General features: G+C 40.3%; 1 protein-coding gene across 4 annotated transcripts in view; it reads left to right on the top strand.

Annotated features, from left to right (window-relative positions):
* The window catches only part of Foxp1 (forkhead box P1), a 471,410-nt gene that overhangs the window by 97,514 nt on the left and 356,213 nt on the right, over positions 1-17,683 (top strand). The window contains exon 1 of one of the 4 annotated variants that reach the window (XM_087181340.1): positions 10,810-10,885. The exons of the other annotated variants lie outside the window; for them this stretch is intronic. The gene's annotated coding sequence lies outside the window, so the exon portion shown is untranslated. Of the gene's footprint in view, positions 1-10,809; positions 10,886-17,683 lie in introns of those variants that run through there. 4 annotated transcript variants of the gene reach the window in all.

The following is a 17,683-nucleotide window of genomic DNA, read 5'->3' as shown; positions in this document are numbered from 1 at the left end:
ATGACCTGTGAACCTGACTGCCCACTGGGTTCCAGTAACTCTGACCTTGAGAAGAGAATCTGGAAGAAGCAGGAATGAAAAAACCACCTGGCCAGCCAGGTGTGGTGGCACACACCTGTAATCCCAGCACTCTGGGATGCTGAGGCAGGAGGCTTGCAACTTCAAGCCCAGTCTGGGTAACATAGTGACAGTGAGACCTAGTCTCAAAAAATAATGAAAGGAAGCTGGGATTTAGCTTGGTGGTTTCGCCGCCTGCTGCGCGAGCACAAGGACCTAAGTTCAATGCCCCGTACCAAAAAAAAAAAAAAAAAAAAAAAAAAAAGAAAGGACTGTGGCTGTAGCTCAGTGTGAAGGCTCTGGATTTAGTCTGCACTATTGCAGAAATGAAAATACCTGCCTTTACCTGCTGGGCAGAGTGCAATTGTAAGGATGGAACTAGGTGTAATGTATGGAGGAAGCCCCTTGCCCACACAGCTGGTGGCTTTACACAGGCCCTCAGTTCACCCAGTGCCTCATTGCCTTCTTCCCCTTTTGAATTGCACAGGGCATGCACTGGTTCCATGAGTGTGAGGAGAAGCTCTTTTTATTTTCAGAGTCATGTGGTTTGGCTGTGTGTCCCTTCTGTTTTACAGTTGATAGACAAGCTGTTGAAATGTCTTTTGAGTATCAAATGTGGATGGAGGGATAAACTAGTAGATTATGGTAGGCTAAAGATCAAATGCCAACGCAGAATGATTACATTTCCTTTAATCATCAGAATCTGAGGTTGCTTTAAGATCTTCTACCTTTAATATAGGTCTTAACAATAATGCTTTGAGTGTCTGCAAGTACATTTGAATTTCACAAGTCTTGCATGTCAAAACATAGAGACAGGCTAGTAAATATGCTTCTCTGGGCTAGCAGTATTAATTAGGAAGGAAAGCCATACTTCATTGAACAGCTTTGGTAATAAAGGGGTAATCAGAATCCCAATTCACAAATTTTCTAGTTTTTTTTCTTGCAGAAAATGGTAGTGTACTCTTAGAGATATTTTCATGTCATTATATCATCTCAGAATTGTTTTCTAATAACAGACATAACTATATAGGCATAAAATGTTATCTGTGTAGTCTCATAAAAAACATTTGAGGAGAATAGTTTGTGCTATTTTTCACCTCTGCCTGATGAAGTATGTTGCTTCATCCTTGGGGTCACATTATGGTTGCTCTCTTTCCAGCCATTGCTTCTGCATCTGGAAAGGAAGAGGTGGAGATGCAAAAGTCAAAAAGAGCAGCCTTCCCAACTAAACCAGGCACTTTTAAAGAGCCTTTAAAGAGCTTTTTTTTTTGCACGTTTACATAATCTTTCTTGCTTATTTTTCCCTTCCCCTGCCCTCCCTTCAACCCTTCCATCCCTATTTACAAAGACTTTGTTCGCATATTTTCATATTAATTCCATTCCCTTCTTTCCTTTCTCCTACCCCTCCCACTGCCCCTTCCCCTTTGCCCCTTTTCTTCCTATTTCACATTGTCTGTTATACCGTTTAGTCTTATTTACACTTTGAGTTTCTCACACTAGAGAAACTATTTGGTATTTACACATGTATGTCCTGTTTATTTCACTTAAGAGTATGGCCTCAATGTCCATCCATTTAGGTATAAATGTCTCTAATTTCTCATTCCTTATGGCTGAGTAGTACTCCATTTTATAAAAAAATCCCACATTTTCTTTATCCAGTCTCCAGTTGATGGACATTTGGACTGCTTCCAAGTTTTAGCTATTACAAACTGTGCTGCTATGATCATGGGTACACATATATCACTGTGGTATGATTCTTTTAATTCTTCGGGGAAGATAACCAGCAGCGGAATAGCTGGGTCAAATGGGACTTCCAGTCCTAGTTCATTGAGGTGTCTCCATACTGATTTCCGTAGTGATTGCACCAGTCTACACTCCCACCATCAGTGGAGCAGTGTTGCTCTTTCCCTACAGCCCTGCCAGCATTTGTTTTTGGTTGATTTCATGATAGCAGCCACCCTTTCTGGGGTGAGGTGGAATCTCAGTGTTGTTTTCATTTGCATCTCTTGAATGACCAGTGATTTTCATGGCGAAACCACTGAGCTAAATCCCTGGCCCTCCATTTTCTGATATCATCTTCAATCTCTCTTTTCAGAGTGCCATAGTTTTCAGAGAAGAGTCTTTTATTTCTTTTGTTAGGTTGATTCCTAGGTATTTCAGTTTTTTGGATGCTATTGTGAAAGGAATTGTTTGCCCTATTTCTGTCTCAGTGAGTCTGTTGTTCATGTAGAGGAAAGCTATTGATTTTTGTATGTTGATCTTGTATCCAGCTACTCTACTGAATTTGGTTATTAAGTGTAAAATACTTTTGGTGGAGTTCTTGGGGTCTTCTATATAGAGTATCATGTCATCTGCAAATAATGACAGTTTGACTTCTTCATTTCCTGTCTTTATTCCTTTTATTTCTTTCTCTTGACTAATTGCCATGGCTAATGTTTCCAAAACTATATTGAATAGGAGTGGTGATAGTGGACATCCTTGTCTTGTTCCTGATTTTAGTGTGAAGGATTTCAGTTTCTGACCATTTAGTATGATATTGGCTGTTGGTTTTTCATAGATGGCTTTTATCAGATTGAGGTAGAGACCATCTATTCCAATTTTTTGAGAGTTTTTATCAATGTGTGTTGGATTTTGTCAAATGCTTTTTCTGCATCTATGGGGATAATCCTATGGTTTTTGTCCTTGGCTCTGTTGATACAGTGTATTACATTGATTGATTTGCATATGTTAAACCATCCCTGCATCCCTGGGATGAATCCCACTTGATCAGGGTATATGATCTTCTTGATGATCTTCTGCATTCTATTTGCCAGTATCTTATTAAGGATTTTTGCATCTATGTTCTTTAGTGAGATTGGCCTATAGTTCTCCTTTTCGGTTGGGTCTTTCTCTGCTTTTGGGATCAAGGTGACTTTTACTTCCAGGAACGAAATTGGGACTGTTGCTTCCCTTTCAATTTCATTGAAGAGTTTAAACAGCAGTGGCAGTGGTTCCTGTCTAAATATTTAGTAGAATTCAGCACTGAAGCCATCAGGACCTGGGCTTTTCTTAGTTGGTAAGTTTTTAATTACGTTTTCAATTTCATTGGTTGATATTGGGTTGTTTAGAATTTTTAGGTCTTCTTCATTCAACTTGGGAATTCATACATATCTAGGAATCTGTCCATTTCTTCTGTGTTTTCCATCTTATTGGCATATAGGTTCTTGAATTAGGTATTGATGACCATCTGGATTTCTGCTGGGTCTGTGGTAATTTCACCCTTTTCATTCCTAATTGCATGGATTTGGGCCTTTTCTTTCCTTTTTCTGACAAGGTTGGCTAAGGGTTTGTCAATTTTGTTTATTCTTTCAAAAAACCAACTCTTGGCTTCATTGATTTTTTTGTATCATTCTCTTAGTCTCCACTGCATTGATTTCTCCTCTGATCTTTATAATTTCCTCCCTTGTATGAGCTTTGGGTTTCTCCTGCTCTTCTTTTTCTAGAAGCTTGAGGTTCAGCATCAGGTTGTTTAATTGGGCTCACTCTGTTTTCCTAATATGTGTATTCACTGCTATGAATTTCCCTCGTAAGACTGCTTTCATTCTGTCCCACAGATTCGGATATGTTGTATTGTCATTGTCATTTAATTGAAGGAACTGTCTGATTTCTTCTTTAATTTCCTCTGTAACCCATTGGTTATTCAGAAGTGTGTTGTTCAATTTCCACATGTTTATGAAGTTTTCCAGGTTTTTTTTGCTATGCATCTCCAATTTCATCGCACTATGGTCTGATAATATACAGGGGATAACTTCAATTCCTTTGCACTTACTTAAACACGTTCTATGAATGAGTATGTGGTCTATTTTGGAGAATGACCCATGTGCAGGTGAAAAGAATTTGTATTCTGATTTTGCGGGGTGGAAGACTCTGTAAACATCTGTTAAGTTCATTTGTTCAAGAATTTGAGTTCTAGTATTTTGTTACTTATTTTTATCTAAGTTCATCTGTCTATTTGTGACAGTGGTGTATTGAGGTCCCCCACTACTATTGTATTAGTGCTCATTTGATTTTTCATGTCCGTTATTATTTGTTTTATATAGTTGGGTGCACTAGTGTTTAGTGCATAGATATTTATGATTATCATCTCTTCCTGTTGGATTGTTCCCTTTACAAGGATGTAGTGTCCTTCTTTGTCTCTCTTCATCAGTGTTGATTTGAAATCCACTTGATCTGCAAAGAGGATAGCTACTCTGTTTATTTTCAGGTTCCCATCACATGGAGTATTGTTTTCCACCCTTTAACTTTCAATCTATGAGTTTCTTTTTGAATTAAGTGTATTTCTTGTATGCAGCATATTGTTGGATTTTGCTTCTTGACCCGTTCTGCCAGTCTGTTTCTTTTGATTGGTGAATTGAGACCATTAACATTGATGGTTACAAGTGATATGTATTGACTTATCATTGTCATGACTTTTTGTTTTTGTTGGATTTTCCCCCTTTACATTTAATTTCTTGTCATGCCCAATGGATTCATTCTGCCGTGTTTCCTGGGGTTGTGATCCTCATTGTCTGTTCCTAGGATATTATCTAAAATTTTTTGGAGTGCTGGTTTGATATTCATGAAGTTCCTAAGCTGGTCTTTGTCATGAAAGTATCTTATTTCTCCATCAGTTTTGAAAGAGAATTTTGCCAGATACATCAATCTGGGTTGGAGGCTGTTTTCTTTCAGGGCTTGAAATATGTCACTCCAAGCTCTTCTTGCCTTGTGGGTTTGCATTCAGAAGTCTGCTGTGATTCTTAATGGGCTTTCCTTTGTATGTGATTTGTTTCTTTTCTCTAACTGCTTATAGAACTTTGTTCTTCTGTTGAGTTTCTGGAATCTTAACAGTTCTATGCCTATGTGTACATTTTTTTTGGATAAGGCTATTTGGAGTCCTATATGCCTCCCTTATCCATATGTCAAGTTCTTTTCCCCTGATTGGGAAGTTTTCTGCCATTACATCTGTGAAGAGTTTTTTTATGTCATCTGCATTCTCCCCTGTTTCTTCATTAACTCCAGTCAGTCTTATGTTACTCCTCTTTGCATCGTCTAGCAGCTGCTGGATTGATTTCTTGTGTTCCCTTATAATTGTGAAGCAATTTTTCTTTTCCTGGTCATTAATTGCAATCTTATCTTCTATATCTGAAATTCTGTCCTCACATTGGCTCCTTCTGCTGTGTAGAGTTTCAATGGAGTTTTTAATCTCCTGGAAATCTGTATCTGTTTTATGGATTCCATTTGTTTCCTATGTTGGGACTCCATCATGTTCCTCAGCTCCTCTCTAGATTTATTAATCATGTCTTGCACTATGAGCACAATCTCTGCTGTTATCTGAGAAATTATTTCTGATTTCATTTTTTCCAGATCTTCTTTGTTGCCAGTTCAGGGAGTCCAAGTGGTTGAGTATCAGAGTGTTCCATCTCCTTTCCCTTTGGGGTTACTGTAGGTGATCTGGAAGTCTGGTTTTGAGACTTTTTTACGTGTCTTCTCATTTCAATCAGGGCGGGTGCTGTTGGCACCTACACAGCTCACCTCCTCTGCCCTGGGAGCAATGGAACAGCAGCCTGGAAGCCCCTTCCTCTGGGCTGGGACCTTTTTTCAACACTTACTTGTATCTCAAGAGCCATGCCTAAGTATAAGGACATTTGGGAAAGTATGAAATCTAAGAACTAATAACTGACGGGTTCTAGCACTAAGGACAGAAAGCTGCAGTTGTGGTTACTTATACAGTATCACGATGTTGATTTTTGTTACATTCTTAGTTTATATTTATTTTCAGTGAATGCCTAGTGCCTTCTGTTGACTTGTGTCTTGTTTGAATTTTACATGCTAGAATTTCAGCCTATTTTATTTTTAATAGATACATATCTTAGGAAACATTTTAGGACCATAATATTCGTTCTGAAAATGCCATGGAAAATCTGAGTAGTAGTAATAATATTATTGTTATTTTTGTTGTTGTTGTTATTATTATTATTATTGGGTATGGGGATCAAACTCAGGACCAGAAAGCGTCAGAAAGAAATAATTATTTTTTCTCAAGAGAGCCATACACCAGAGTGCAGACTCCTGAGTGGGTAGGTGATTGCCCTTCCTTGTGGGTCTGGCTTTGTCAGACCTGGCCCTGGACAGCATGGGGTCCCTGTGATGTGCAGAGTCCTCCTTGATGCTGGCCTCCCCAGCTTGTGTGGGTGGCACTGCTGATGGCTGTGCACTGTCCCTCTGTCACTCTGTGGACTCAGCCATGGGACGTCACCTTCACCCTAGGTCCCTGTGATTGCTGTCCCCACACTCTGCTGATCGGTCACCTGCAGGCGGATGACAAGAATTCTGTCCCAGACCAGCCTGTTTTGTATATTATGTGGAAATTTCCAACTCAGAGTAAACAAGAGACTCCCAGGGCTCTCTAATGTATTCTCCATCTGCAGCAGCCTGTGTTAAGTGTCCTTGAAATACGGAATACTTGGTGTGTTCACAGAATCTAATTGATCGCCTGCTGTGGATACACTGGTGGCCTGGTTAGTACTGTGTGGTTTGAAGTTCACTTGCCCTAGATTCAGATTGTACCTTTTCTGAATAGGGCTCAGGAATCCTCAGTGACTGGGTGAATTATTTAATGTTCCTGGGAAGTGGGGCTAGAAGTGGAGCCAGGATAGCTGGGGTGGTGGTACACCTGTAATCCCAGTAGTGTGTGAGGCTGAGGCAGGAGGATTGCAACTTTGAGGCTAGCCTGGGTGACTTAATGAGACAACCCTGTTTCAATAGAAAAAAAGAAATACAAAAGGACTAGGGATGTAGCTCAGTGTAAAGGCCTTGGTTTCAGTCCCTAGTAAAAACCCCTGCCCCCCGTTAGTCAGTTTACTAGGGAGTCAGAGAGATGATGCTGGTGAACCCTTCCCAAATGCGTACTGAGTGCCAGGATTGCAACTGGGAGCCCTGGATGATAGGGCTGAAACCCTTGTCTTAGAGGGGTTTGTGCCACGTGGTAGCTAGTTGCCTGATGGGTGGCTGTGTGGTTTCACGGTCCCTTGCTTCTTCTTCTTTAGTGTCTCCTGTAAGTTTAATTGTGGCCTTAGGAGGTGGCCTTGGTCCAGTCTTAAAGGCCACCTGTGGCCACGTGCACAGCCTGGGGTGCAGAGAGCTGCTCTGCCTAGGGCCCTTTTGGACTCTTCCCTGATCCCCTGAGGTGCACAGGCCTTTTTTAAAATTGTGTTTTCTTAGTTTCTCAGACAATGGGCCTGCCTTGCAAGCAGAATTCGTTAACTGCTTTCAAGTTGGTATTGCTGATGATAATCTGAAAGTGGAGGTTTTGCTCACATGGGCTGATGCTCCCTGATGTCAATCTTGTGCAGCGTCCCCAGCCCTGCCCCAGTGCTGACTCTGCAGAGCAGGCCCTGGCCCCATGGATCTGCCTGGGACTGCCCCTTCTCCATGGGGATGCTGCTGCTGGAGTGCCAGGACTGCTGGCCTCACCAGGGACAGAGAGGCAGCAGCCCTTGCTATCTGCAGGGAGAACATCCCACTTCCCAGGGCTCATTGCTCATCTTAGAGGCTGGAAGAGTCCTTCTCTGGGCACCTTCAGTAAAGGAGATGTGGCCCCCTCCTCTTCATTCTCCCTCCCTGCTTCTCATTTGTTGGGTTTATTGCAGCTTGTAGTCACTTCAGCAGTACCAATTTCCCAGGTGGTAAGCACGGGTCAGGTCTGCCCAGTTCAGTGGGGCTCGTAGAGCCAGGTTCAGTGCCTCACAAACGGTGAGCATGCAGGCGCCACAGGGAAGCTGGAGATTTCCCTGTGTTGCCATAGTGCCCAGGTGAACCGCACTTGGCTAGCGAGTGAGAAGAGAGAGAGAGAGAGTTGCAGCTGGCACCTTTGCTATAGGCAGGGAGTGTACCCTTGGGCTTTCTCTGCAGGGTTTCAGTGTCTGTGGCCCAAGACTCATGCTCTGTGTAGCCCAGCCAGAAGGGGTTACATATCATCTTCCCCCTGAAGACAGAATTGTCTGCCATTTGGGCTCAAAGGGTCTCATAGGTGGTGCGTGTTCAGTAAGGATGCTGAATTCCAAGCTGAAATCTCACACTCGTTCTGTGGCTCTTGGTCTCTCTGGACCTCAGTTCCTTACATGAGGCAGGGGTGGTAGAGTGACCTAGCTTGGAGTATCCTTGCAAGGATTATTTTAGATGATGGAGGTAGAGTGCTCTGCAAGGCGTGGACCAGAGTGATAGTGTTGATAGTGTTGATTTAGAAAAATCAGCAAGGCCTCCTGGGAGCCATGCCACCAAATCTCTTCTTAAGCTTTCTCGCTGTCTTCATTATAAAGGTGGCAAGGAAGGCAGACTCTTGTTTTTGTTGTTGTTGTTGTTTGAGATGGGCTCTTGCTATATAGTTCAGGCTGGCCTTGAACTCACTATGTAGCTCAGGCTGGCCTCAAACTCTCTATGATCCTGCTGCTTCATCCTCCCAAGTGCTGGGATTACAGGCGTGCTCATGGCTTATTCTTGATTTATTTGTTCATGTTTCAAACATTAAATTAACTTTAAAACATCCAGCACTGCAAAGGCCCCATGTTTGAAGCCTGCACTGCATCCTAGCTGCTTGGAAGTTCAGAGTTCAGGGTGGTCCTCTGTCTTTAAGCCACCTGGCTGGGGATGTATTTTGGCCCTAAGTTAATCAGAGCTGGTTTGATCTGCATTGCAACAGAGGGTATCTTAAATTTCTACAGATTGCCTTTAACTTACTAAAAAATGCACACTTGATCTGTCTGTCCTGAAATGCATGTACATGCTTCTCTTTTGACAGAAAACTCAAACCTCTATAGACTGAAAGGAATTTGATATAAATATCTTTCATTGTTAGCACCCATTTCTTTCACCTGCCTAAGAAGGTGATGCATTGTTTTTAACTGTATAGTTCCATCCTGTCTGTGGGTGAAGTGTGTTGTTCATTGTGAATTTGCTACATAGAAACCGAAGCAAGAAGAGGGGACCCTTCTGTATGTCTTTGTACTGTGTGACATATTTTTTAGTCCAAAAGGATGAAATACATCGAATTTCCTACTCTTATTTCCATGACCTGTAACTAACTAGGGTTATCTACGAGATTAAACTTGCCATTTAATTTATTAACTTATTCATTCCCTGTCAACATGTGAAGTAAAAGGATATGATTAAAATACAACTTAAGGCATCAAATTTGGTTGCAGATAGCCTTTTTAAGAAAGAAAAATATAAAATCCAGTGAGTTTTAGTCAGGGTAAGCAAACAAGGTGGGAAACACTTTTGTTAAGCTCATGACAGCCTGCAGAATAGCTAACACCCAGCTTTTTTTGCATCTCTGAAAATATATAACACCCCGTCTCCAAATATTTCAAAAAAACTACAATAATAACTCCCCAAAGGGGAGGCAGATCCATGTAATTTGAGGCTTGAAAGCTGTTTGCCTGGGACCCTTGACAGCCAGGATCAACCTCCCGCCCTCTTCCCAGCATCCCGTTGCCTGTGAATCCCGGGAAAGGCGAGGCCTGCCTGGATGTTTGCTGTGAGGCTTGGGGGGACATCTAGATATAAACCATAACATCCTTGTAAACCGAAAGAGCAGACCACTTCAAATTACTGAGCCCACCATTTGTTAAGTTTCTGATTATGCCTGAGAGAATACAGTCAGCCTACAGGAGAATTGAACCTGCTCACGATGTTAAAAACTCTGATGGTAAAATGAGCTTCAGGAACATCTGGATCAGGGGTTCAGATTGTGCCATTAATTCTCAATCCTGATCTCTTGGATATAATGTGCTCTATGCTGGATTCATTCATGGAGGCGTTGCCAGGATTGTGGCATGATAACCATTGGAGAATCTGTTTTTGTAGCCATCTCAGTAGGAAGAAATTTCAGTGTCACAGAAATTGAGTCTTCTTCTGTGATTGGCTTTGCATGTTCAGTGTGCCTGTTGGCGAAACACCTCTTGTGCTGGAGCAGGGCTGGCTGGGGGAAGTGTGATGGTCCTCTTGGCCCAGGGCAGGTCATGTGCCCATCTGCACAGCTGTGGATGGTGTTTGCCCTTCACAAGCAGGGGAAAGTAGGTGGAAGGATGTTGGTATCAGGAGAAGGGAACAGAATTCTGGGAAGGCAGACTGTTTCTAGGCATGATGGCAGGTGCTGTACTTGGTGCATCCTAGAGATAAAGAATTTGAGGGCAGAAGGGATTTTAAATATGACTGCATGTTATCCATAGGTGTCCCTCATGCAATTGTCTGAATGCTTGGACATCCCTAGTTACTTTCCCTGTCTTGAAAATGGCTGTGCCTCAGAAATACTACCCTACCTCTGTCTCCAGAGGTTCACCACTGTCTGCCTTCTTCTTCATTCTTCTGACCACCCATCCCTTTGTCGTCGCTCATTGAGGTCCCAAGCACAAGACTTCATTTCACCATACCTAAGACACACGAGGTTGATAGAAAGATCAGTCTTGCTATGGTGCTGGAGAAGCTAGGAGAACCTGATGGACTGTCCCCATGTGATGGGAAGAGAGTTACAGGAGAGGGATTGGAAGGCCTTACAAAGCAGTGAGACTTAGCTGGAAACTCAGATTAATAGGAATCACCCAGTACCCAGGAGGAAAATGTCCTATTGGTAGCCTTTTCTCTAGGATTGAACCTGTATTTGAATTTGGATTTGAATTACCTAGGAATATTGGCTTATAAACTATTTTAGTCCCATAAAATGTATATGTCTTTTAGGTCATGTGACCCATACAGTGATGGGAATAATAAGCTGCTGATGAAAGATTTGTATACAGATAAACCACGTCTTCTAGTGAGTACATAATAAACCAAATGGATAAACCCTCTATGGGAAAATTTTTGGTGCATTAAAATACAGAATTCTTAATATCATTTCCCAAATATTTTTGAAAAGATTAGATGTTGTCTATGTATACATTACTGGATACACCACAATATACTGCCCCTTAGTTTTCTCATCTTGTATCTGAGGATAAGAATAGTACCTTCTAAAGGATTATGGTTAAGGTGGATAATAAACATATTGACCATGTGGAATACTGACCATGGTGCTGCTGGCATCTCCTATAGAAATTACTCCTTATTATCAGAGGGCATCTGTTATTTTTAACTCACTGATTGTCAGTGGCTTAAGAATTAATACAGTTTTGTCCGTTTAACTAATTGATTTAAAAATGTTTTTCCATATGCCATGGATGGAATATATTTTCTATTTTCACATGTTCCTTATATTATAAAAATTGAGGCTATTAAAAATGGTGAGATTTCGGAAAGAACTTTAACTCCACATGCTTTTAATGCTTCTCTGAATTAATAATTTTCATGTCCATCATATTTTCTCCTTGGCCCGCAATTCAGCCCATATTTGGATCTTGGCAAATGAGGACTTGGTTAATTAGGCAGTCTGTTAACTCTGATTACTAAGTTATAACAGATCAGTGTAGAAGCATCGCTGTGCAATTTGGATTAAAAGGCTCTTCATTTTATCAAAACAAATTTACAATTGTGGATGAGTATGTTGAAATGCATTACATTAAAATGATGCATTTCACAAGGAAAATTTAAAAAGGATAAAGAATTATTTTCTTCAACCAAGTTATTTTTTTATTGTGACATTCATTACATTATCTTTCATTAAGAATATACTTAAAAGCTTGGAATTTTCAGGCTTGAAAATTATAGCTGATTTAATCCCTCTGTTATACAAATATGATGGATGAATTGCATTTTTATTTAAGCCTAATTTAGTGTAGTGGCACATGGTTATATTCCACTTCTGACCACAGTGGCCTCTGATATTGGAGTCACTTGAAATGAATCTTGGCTGTGGTGGGGGAGTTAGTGGGTTACATTAAGGCTGACTCTCTTTCACAGCTAAAGGCATTGATGGTTATTATATACCATTGGGCCTCTGTAGTCCCTTCTCTTTCTTGTTTAATGGTTTATCATCCTTTAAGGTAAGGGCATTTGGGCTATCTAAAAGCTGCTTGCTTACTCCCTCTCCATTTCTGCTTCCCTTCTGTCCTTTCTTAGCATGTGACATATTCCAGAAGGTGAGCAGACAAGTAAACACAAAGGTAATTTTCCAGGTTCAGTGAATCCTGAAGTTTGTATAATTACCCCTCAAGATTCTGTCTGGTATCAGTAACCTTCAAAATGTCATACCTTACCTCTCCCTCCTCTGTCACATACAGGTATCCACAAGCCTACATGTACACAAATTCACATGCAGGTGTACACATGTGACACACACAGTAACCAGCGCTTCAGAGGTGTTTAACAAGTTGGTGTTGAAGACTAATTGGTGGAAAGATTTGAACACTAATAGCCCCGCATCCAAGTACTTAAGCTACTCCTAGAGCTGTATCACCACTGGGATTCTATCTGTTACAGAATTGGAGTACATGGAGTGGATGAACCTAACATTTATCCGTTCCATAAGTTTACCAAAGTCTGGCCTTCATGAATTACTGTGTTCTGCTTCCATGAGAAATCAAAGAGAAGTGTTCCACAGAACTTAGTGTCTTGTTGATTGCTGGTACTGACCTGAGTGTAGGCCAGAAATAGTAAACCTTAGTTGTTTAGTCTTAGTGGTAGCAGCTAGTTCCCCCAAAACTGGCTTTCTAAACCTAGGAGACTATTCTGATATTGAAAGTAGTTGGAAAAATATGCTTAAGTCAGAATCAGAACTCAGGGTTTTATGAATTTAATCATTTTCTCTTAATTAAGAACATTTAATAATAATCATAGATGACTCATATTGGAGGGGTTTATAGCTTGTTGTTCAAAGAAAGTGAGGCTTGGGGGCTCTAATTTAGCAAATCTGAATGACAGTCAGCTTGATACTTTGTCCTGCTAGCTTGTTGCTTTTCCTAAAGAACCACATAAGTAATTATGAAAAGCTCTAAATACTCAGCGTTATATTAATTCTCATGGTCATTTTCAGAGAGGCAGTTTAACATAGACCTGTTGGCTAGGATGTTTATGTGTGACTTATTAGAAGGTTGAATACTGTTACTGTGTCCCTCCATCCCTGTCTGTGTCTGTCTGTCTCTATCTCTGTCTTCTTTCTTTCTTGAGATAAGATTGTACTCAGGGCATCCCACATGCTAAACAACTGCTCTCCCAAAAAACTATACCCCCGGCTCCCACAATTTTTTTAAATGAGGCATTAGTTACCTAAATAAGACATACATACACAACCTACACATATGTTTTAAGAGGGTAAGAAAACACCTTTTGAAATAACTGCCTAAGGAATGAGATAAGTGATGTGTGGTTGGAGCTTCAAGCATCCTTTAAGACTGAAAATCCTTTCACCACATCAGTGGTCCCAAAGAGCACTCAGTGGCAATGTGGCAAAACTTTCTAGGTTAAGTGCTCCCTTAATGAATAGGTCTGTGGATAGAAGCTAGCAGACTTATTGGAGGGTTGGATACTATTACTGTGTGGTTTTATTAATTGAATTTATTCCTTTAAAATGACCTTGGATGAAAACAACCACCTCTTCTGTGGTCATGGTGAGCAGATGTTTACCGTAATTCCTTGCTCAGTGAAAAGAACAGCTCTTCCACCCAACAAAAACAGCCACGTTTGCTTGGCTAAATCAAAACGTTGGCGCTTAGGTCTTACTTTATATATCATGGCTCCAGTCACACAACTTTTCCAAGTGTGAGGCTTAGATCACCAACTCCAACATCTGCGGGAGAGGCTTGCTCACAGTGATCTATTATGTGAGTGCTTAATTCTTAGACTGTTTTTGGCGGTCACCTCTCATTGAAACCAATATTCCATATGCAAGACTTTCTTTGTTTTTCTTGCATAGGAATGCTAGCCCCTCCTTAATTTTTGAAGCGATCACCTAGGCCCATGGCTTGATTTGCATCATAAAAATTTTCCCTTACCATCAGGGACTCTAGTTTCCCCTGGGCACTCTTTGAAATAAAGGGAATCTCCTTTTCTCATAGTTTATGTTTGAAAAATACCTTTTCTTACTGCATATAAAGTTGCCTAACTCCCTTACCTGTGCTTTTCAGCAGTTTTTCTTTTTTATGAGTTCTGAGTGATCATGAGCTCCTAGAGAGTCCGTGCCCACTCTTGTTATTCATGGTTTAATACGACGTTTGAGGACCAGCTCGCCATTCTGTGCTGTTCTGCACTGAATTTCCATGCTGGAGAATGCCACATTCTGGACAACTGGGCCAAGAGGAAATACAACAGCCCAACTTTGCTTTTCTTGGGAAACTCCTTCCTTTGGAATGGAGAACTCTGGGTGGCTCTTCTTATTTTGTTTCAGTCGCCAAAATAAGCAAGGATCTTGCATAACACCAGGATAGGAAAAAAAGAAGTAATTTTAAGGGAAGCATATGTTCATGTTGAGAAGAAGGGAGTTAGATCTGGACACAAAGCAAAAGGCGTCTTGTCTTTAATGCAGTTACAAAACCAGGCTTTCATCATTTTGGTATATTTTATAAAATAAAATGTAAACCATTTCCATATCCTTAAGTCTTTTACTTGATCTAGTCACAAATAATTCTTGAGCCTTGGAGGGAGATCAGTTAACTGACGTATATGGTAAAAGATAGATCAAGTCTTGTGTTGGTTAAATTATTTTCCTGTGGCGTTAGCACTAAGTCATGTCCTTGGAGATCACCTGGTGTGAGATGGTTGCACTTACCTGAAAATAAAGCAGAAGCTCCCTAAATGTGACTCTTTCTGTTCTGACTGTAGGAGAATGGAAGAGAGAGAGGTCTGAGAGTTAAAATGAACTGAAGATGTCTACTTTAGCTGTTTAGTTGATTGGTTGACATATTATTTGTCCTTTTAACTAATTCCAAATAATGTCTGTTGATAGAAACAGAGCAGACACTTTAGTGTTTCAGATTGTTTGTGGGTGGCAGGTTTTGAAAATGGAGCTAATTTGCAAAAAGAAAAAAAGAATAGAGAAAAAAAGATCTCAAAAACATTCCTTAAATTAAGATTTCTCATTCACTCATTCTCAAAGTATGAATGTTTCAGAGCTGCAGGTGGGAAGCCCAACAACATTCCTCTTTCCTTATTATCAGTTAATTGTGTCCTTAAAATGTGGCTGTGAAGCAGGTGAGGCCCTGGAGCATTCTGGATAATGGCATTTGTCTGCTGTCATAGGCAGAAGGGTCTGGGAGGGGCTCACACAAACAATTGGGAGCAAGGACCACAGGTGTGTGTGAGAGAGAGTTTCCAGATTGGAGAGCCTGTTTATGCCTGGGACTATTTTTGTACGTGTAGTTCTTTCTTGCATGTGAAAAAGTGCATCCAAACAGAGGCAGAGCTGTTAAAGAGTTTAGCTCCTTAAGAGCCCTACTTTCCTTGAGTTTTGACATGAGTAGATTTAGTCCCAGGGTGGATCCAGGCTTGTATTCATTCTGTTTGATTCAAAAATTGAATTAAGATGTACACGCTTTTATCAGGAAACAATAACAAACTAACCTGGTCCCCTCCCAGAAAGGAAGGAAAGCCACCCAAAGTGTGAGTTTACCCGTACATGGTACATGTTGGCTATTTCAGTTTTCTACTCCTTTTCCTTCAGAGGCCTCAGCAGCACTGTCAGTTATACCTGAACAATTTCACAGTTGACAGCACTATTAACACACAAAAAATCAATACATGTGCACAAGAAAAGGAATTTTGAGTTAAATTTCCTTTCAATTCTTAACATAGACAATGGGTTTTTTTAAGGGTTTTTTGGTCCTTTGGGGTTAGTCAAACTGTAAAAGGTGGCAGATGCCATCTCTGTACCAGTCATGGTCCTCAGGGAGAGTGTCAGAGCAAAACTGGGAATCCCGGAAGTCTTGTTTAATAATTATAATATGCCCATTTATCAAGGCCTTACTGTGTGACAGCTACTATTGTAAGCCATATTCCAGCACCATCATATTGGATCTCTACAAAGAACACAGAGCAGCAACACTTACCACCTTCATGATATAGTTGAATGAATGGAGGCTTTGAGATGTTTGCTACCTTGCATTGCTTGGGGTTACAGTAACAGTAAATGAAAGTGAGTAAGGATGGTGTGTCATTTAGTTAACAGTGATGTACCACTGCCTAGTTCCTGGTACTGGTGTTGTAGACAGCTGTATATCATCCTTGGGGGAAGCAGGGTGAGGGATATGGGAGACTTATACTATTTTTGAAGCTTTCTATAGTCTATAATTATAGAATTTCAAAATTGAAAAATTTTAAATGCATATTTTAGGCTTGGATCAAGATCTGTTTGTATTTAAAATCTAAATTTTTTTATGGCTTTGTATGCTTTAGTGTACTTGACCAATAAAATAATGGGCTCAGTTTCCTTATCTTTCTAGACAGAGTTTCAGTTCTCTCAGACAGTGTCACGTGGTCTGCCCTAACTTCATTGTTTTAGGAATCAAGATTCATCCATTTTTCTCACTTTGTCCCACCTGCTGTGTTCGTGCCACCACCTCCAGGTTACCCACCCTGATCTTGGTAGAGGCAGTGATGATCATTTATCTTGTTACCAAAGACCCTAATAGATGCCTTATTGAGAAGAGAGGTGTTCTGACAATTTTGCTGAGTTTTCCAGTGGATGTAATTCCTAAGTGTGCATGAAAATGGATGTAGACATCTGGAAAGAAGTATGGTAATATTAACCAAAGATTTAGTGACTTGTAGTCCGTAAATATGATGTCATGAAAAACTTACATTCCAAGGGTAGCTATTTGTACAGCAGAAAAACCACGGGCTTGAAATTTAGAAAATGTGTTTTAAAGCTTTCTCTTACTCTAACTTATGTGATCTTAATTTCTCCATTTAAAAAAAATTAAGAAGATAAACACATTTTATCAGAAGCTTCCTTGAATAAATTTAGGGCTTTGTATATAATACATCCAGAAACTCATGTCTTCACTGAGTAAAAAAGATTATTGTATAAGTTGTTCTGTCTTATGACTAGAGAAATCACGGTATATAGTATATTGTTGTATTTGTTAACTGCTTGACTTAAGTCCAAATAAGACTTATTGGAGATCTTTCTTTTTGTATATATTTTTACAGCTATAAATTTCCCTCTGAGAACTGCTTTACCTTTGTCTCATAAATTTTGGTATGTCTTCATTTTTGTTCATCTCAAACTATTTTCTATTCTCTTTGTGATTTCTTGTTTGGCAGTTTGACTTTTTAGAAGTATGTTGCTTAATTTCCACACATTTGTGAATTGCCCACCTTTCTTTTTGTTATTGATTTCTAATTTTATTCCATTATAATTGGAAAATGAGGTTTTACATTCACTGGGGTGTATTTTAAGGCCCAGCCTGTCTGTCCTGGAGAATGTCCTTGCGAAGAGTGTGATTTTTGTCATTGTCACTGTTGTTGTTAGGTGGAGTTTTCTTTCTTTTTTTGGGGGGGGGGGTGGGTACCGGAGATCGAACTCGGGTCCTTGCACTTGCGCAGCAGGCGGCGAAACCACTGAGCTAAATTCCCAGCCCAAGGTGGAGTTTTCTATGGGCATCTGCTAGGTCTAGTTGATTCATAGTGTGGTTCATGTCTTCTCTTTCCTCATTCATCTACCTAGTTCTGTTTATCCTAGATA

The sequence above is a fragment of the Heterocephalus glaber genome, unplaced genomic scaffold (genome assembly GCF_053883595.1).
Source record: "Heterocephalus glaber isolate CG9 unplaced genomic scaffold, H.glaber_assembly_v1.0 deba00001472, whole genome shotgun sequence".
In the NCBI taxonomy this organism is placed as follows: Eukaryota; Metazoa; Chordata; class Mammalia; order Rodentia; family Bathyergidae; genus Heterocephalus; species Heterocephalus glaber.
The sequence above is the reverse complement of the archived record's forward strand: the minus strand, read 5'-3'. Positions and strand labels throughout refer to the sequence as shown.